The sequence below is a fragment of the Grampus griseus genome (genome assembly GCF_964374135.1).
Source record: "Grampus griseus genome assembly, chromosome: 17".
Classification (NCBI taxonomy): domain Eukaryota; kingdom Metazoa; phylum Chordata; class Mammalia; order Artiodactyla; family Delphinidae; genus Grampus; species Grampus griseus.
In genome coordinates this window covers 39,803,560-39,808,389 of record NC_139011.1, presented here as the reverse complement: position 1 = coordinate 39,808,389, position 4,830 = coordinate 39,803,560, and the positions used below count along the sequence as shown (strand labels likewise).

Genomic DNA, 4,830 nt, shown 5'->3' with positions numbered 1-4,830 from the left:
CATATACAGTCTTGTAATTCATGAAGTAAATCAAAGTAGAAAATTTAGAAAACTTTTTTCTAAGTAAGTTATTTTTCTTCCTCTGATTTTTAAATGTATTTTTCCCATAGGTCAGTGATATTTTCAGCTTTCCTTTCAAGAGGGAATAGAATGGAAGTGATTATGACAGTAAACACGACAGTCCTTGAAACCGATTGTGAATATAAAGTGCTGTATAAAGCACAACGATGGTGCTTTCAAATTAGCCACATCTTTCTCAGAAAAATTAACTTGCCTGTGCAGCTTTTTCAAACTTAACCTAAATTTATTGCTTAAAAACACCAAGGGATTTTCAAACACACTCCATTCCCCAGATCTCAGTGAAAGGCTTCCTTTTCTTATAGGTGGCTGTTCGGGATGTGCCCTTCTGGGGTGTAAGCAAGAATGCAACTCCAGACAGAGCTCTCGTTCAAACTCTGTTCAGGGAGGACTGTTTGCAGACTGGGGGTATTTTGCAAGAGGAGTGGAGCTTGGACTGATTTTTATAGTTACTGATTTTTAAATATCTTGCGTTTTCCTAAGTCTGTAGTCAGCACCGTTGCCAGATGATGCCGTTATCCTGGTGGTTGTGGTCCATGGGGTCAGAGTCAACTAAGGACATGTCAGGAGCCAACCAAGCTTGAGTGCAGACATCTAGAAGCAGTTGCTTGTGCTTCTTTGACTCAATAAAGGCTTTGCAGTGTGGTCGTCCTGTCAGTTAAAAGGAAACAACACGAAATGAAACAAACACTTGCCTGCACTTTTTAAGAGCTAACTTTTCTTGGCTTTAAATAGAACCTGTGTGCTGTTGACTTGTCAGTTACATTGCCAGCCCGAACCCCTCACATGGACTCCGAATCCATATGTCAGCTGCTACTCAGTATCTCCATTTGGATGTCTAATAGGCATCTCAGAGATAACACATCCCAAACTGAGCACTTAACTGGCCCTTCACCTCACCCACCAAAACCAGCTTCTACTGCTGTCTGCCCCATCGCAGTAGCGGCAACTCTACTCTTCCAATGGCTCAAAACAGAAATCTTGGAGTCATCCTTGACTCCTCCCTTCTCTCACACCATACATCTGGTCTACCAGAGATCCTGTTGGCTTTCCCTTTGAAATATATCCAGAATCTGGCCCCTTCTCCCCACCTTCACTCTGCTACCCTGGCCCTACCTACCATCATAGCTCACTTGAACTCCAACACTTGTCTCCTAACTGATGCCCTTGTTTCTGTCCCTTGTGCCTCACACTCCAACATAGTCCCCAAAGTGATTTTTTAAACAAAAGTCCGATTATGTTGTTCTACTACTCAGAACTCTCCAGTGGTCCCCCATATCACTCAGAAGGTAAGTCAACTTCCTTAATATGACCTCTAAGGCCTGTATTACTTTCCTAGATCTTCCATAGCAAATTACCATGAATTGGTGGCTTTAAAACGACAGAAATTTATTCTCTCGCAGTTCTGAAGGCCAGATGTCGAAGTCAAGGCATCGTCAGGGCTGCACTCCCTCTGGAAGCTCTAGGGGATAATGCATTCCTTGCCTCTTCCAGCTTCCAGTGCCTGTCAGCATTCTTTGGCTTGGCCTGTGACTCATGCCCTCGTTGCTATGTCTTTCCATCACCGTCTCTGTGTGTCTGTCTTATAAGGATACGTGTGATTGCATTCAGAGTCCACCTGGATAATCCAAGATAAACGTCACCTCTCAAGATGCTTAATCATATTTTTGTCATATAAAGTAACAGGGAATATTCACAGGTTCCAGGGATTAAGACATAGACATATATTTTGGGGGGGCCATCGTTCAATCACCATAGGGCCCTGCGTGACTGGCCCTTGTCTCCTCTCTGGACTCATCTCTTGTTCTCTTTCTCTTGTTTGATCCTCTCTATACTCACTGGCCTCCTTGCTGTGCTTTATGTAGACCAAGGTAATGTCTGCCACAGTGCCTTTGCATTTGCCGTTTCCTCTGCTAGAATGCTGATTCCTCCACTTCAGTTTTAACTCAAAAGTTACCTTCTTAGTGAGGTCTTCCCTGGTCACCCTATCTAAAATTTAAATACCCCCTAGCATTTCATTTAACCCTTCCCTGCTTTACTTTTTCTCCTCAGCACTTATATTGTAGACTTTGCCATTTTATCTAACTTATTATCAATTTTACATAATTGTTTATTGTCTGTCTTCCCTCACCAGAATGAAAACTACCTGAGGACACGGGTTTTCTTCTCATTCACTATGTTCCCAGCACTTAGAACAGTGTCTGGCACATTGTCTTTCAGTAAATATTTGTTGAAGGGATAAGATATCAAGCACTGGGCTTCCCTGGTGGCGCAGTGGTTGAAAGTCCGCCTGCCGATGCAGGGGATACGGGTTCGTGCCCCGGTCCGGGAAGATCCCACATGCTGCAGAGCGGCTAGGCCCGTGAGCCATGGCCGCTGAGCCTGCGTGTCCGGAGCCTGTGCTCCACAACGGGAGAGGCCACAACAGTGAGAGGCCCGCGTACCGCAAAAAAAAAAAAAAAAGAAATATCAAGCACTTAACTACTTGCTAAGGGTCTTATATGCATTACCTCATTTTAATTCTCACAATACAAGATGCAAACTGTTATTCCCATTTTGCAGAGGGGGAAACTGAGGCTTCCAAGTTTAGTAAGTCACTCAAGATCACACAGCCAGAAAGAAGCCCTGCCTGGGTTCAAACCTACCCTGTCTGACCCCAAGGCCTGTGTGCACAGTGACTACAAATACCGCTGTATTAGTTTGCTAGGGCTGCCATAACAAAGCACCACAGACTGTGTGGCTTAAACAACAGCAGTTTATGCTCTCACAGTTCTGGAGACTGGAAGTCTGAAACCAAGATATGGTCAGTGTTGGTTTCTTCTGAGGCCGCTCTCCTTGGCTTGTAGATGGCTGTCCCCTCGCTGTGTCTTCACATGACCTTCCTGCCGCGTGTGTCTGTGTCCTAACTTCCTTTTCTTATAAGGACACTCAGTCATATTGGATTAGGGTCCTCCCATAGGACCTCATTTTATCTTAATTAGAGGCCCTATCTCCAAATACAGTCACATTCTGAGGCACTGGGGTGGAGGACTGCAACGTGTGAATTTGGGGGCACACAATTCAGCCCATAACACTACTTCTCCATCAGACAGCTGACAAAAGAAAGGGTTCCCCTCTTCTTAAATGCTTGATCCGTACTTCACTCCTCTCTGACATTTTTTTTTTTTTTTTTTTTTGTGGTGCACGGGCCGCTCACTGTTGTGGCCTCTCCCGTTGCAGAGCACAGGCTCCAGACACGCGGGCTCAGCGGCCATGGCTCACGAGCCCAGCCGCTCCGCGGCATGTGGGATCTTCCCGGACCCGGGCACGAACCCGTGTCCCCTGCATCGGCAGGCGGACTCTCAACCACTGCGCCACCAGAGAAGCCCTCTCTGACATCTTTAATCTGCCTATCTTTAGTGGCTCCTTCTCTTCTGCCCACAAAAACATATAAACCCATTCAATTTTTTTTTTTTAATTCTGAGGTTTTCCATCCCCTTCAAGTTCGTATCCACTCGCCACTTCACTGCCAAACTTTAAAAAAGTCTCTCCTGGTCTTTTTTTCATCACTTCAAATCATTCTCCTCCCAACACCTGCTGGAATTGCTTTTCAAAAGTCACAAAGCCCAGGCTGGTGGCTTCTTTCACCTTCCTCACCCCTTCACCCACCATCGCCCAGTGCCCAGCCCGCCGCCTGCTCTCACCTCACGCCATGTGTTCATCTCTGACAAGATGATGCTCCTCGGCTGGCAAAAGGGAAAAGCTACTCAGGGGGTAATTTCTGTTTGTTGGAGTAAGAAGTGATGGGTTTTTTTTTAGGATTTAGTGTTTAGGGTTAGCATTTAGGACTGACAGATAAAATACAGGTTACCACACAATACTGGGGACACGTTTATACTAAACAATTTCTCATTGTTTATCTGAAACTCAAATTTAATTGAGTCTTATAGTTTTATTTGCTAAGTCTGGCAACCCCGTTAGTATTCAGTTTAGGTGAATGGCCTGTCCTTACTTTGCGTCTTCAGCAATGTCTGTTACTCACCGTCAGCGGTGATCTGGGGAGTGAGGGAACCGGGCTGGTGCCCTAAGTGGCCAAGGGTTTGAGGAAAGGAGAACACACACAAGAGACTGTAGGGCTTCCTTGGTGGCGTAGTGGTTGAGAGTCCGCCTGCCAATGCAGGGGACACGGGTTCGTGCCCCGGTCCGGGAAGATCCCACATGCCGCGGAGCAGCTGGGCCCGTGAGCCATGGCTGCTGAGCCTGCGCGTCCGGAGCCTCTGCTCCGCAACGGGAGAGGCCACAACAGTGAGAGGCCCGCGTACCACAAAAAAAAAAAAAGAGAGAGACTGTAAATTCAGAGAGGGCAGTTGACTAGGAGAGAGGTAAGTCCACCCAGCCAATCCCACAGATCTGGAAAAAGACGAACCAATGTACCTACCTTATGAAAAGAAGTTCAAGCCAATTGATTTCAGTATGAAAGGAAACAATCACTCATATCATCTGTAACATAATTTAGACTATTTCAGCAAAGGCAGCGATACAGATGTAACCTAGCACTCTGGGAATACCCTGTCAGAAATATAGTTAGCCTTTGGAAGACCCTGTTAGGTATCTACACTCTAGAAACAGTTTTACATGCACATTAGTAGAAACAGCTGCACCAGGAGTTTCAATGCTACAATCAGGTTTGTAAACAAGCATTACGAATGTTATAGAATATCTTACTATGGACACGAGTGGTGCTGAAGATATGGGAATCGGCTTGAAATGCTG

At 45.7% G+C, this 4,830-nt stretch overlaps 1 long non-coding RNA gene across 1 annotated transcript; it reads right to left on the bottom strand.

Moving 5' to 3' along the window:
* Positions 1-329: 329 nt before the first annotated feature.
* On the bottom strand, positions 330-4,300 carry LOC309835177. The gene is made up of 3 exons (XR_014297957.1): positions 4,100-4,300; positions 1,437-1,696; positions 330-729 (listed from the first exon to the last, which is right to left on the bottom strand). It is a non-coding gene; the product is annotated as an uncharacterized lncRNA (long non-coding RNA).
* Between the last annotated feature and the right edge of the window lie 530 nt (positions 4,301-4,830).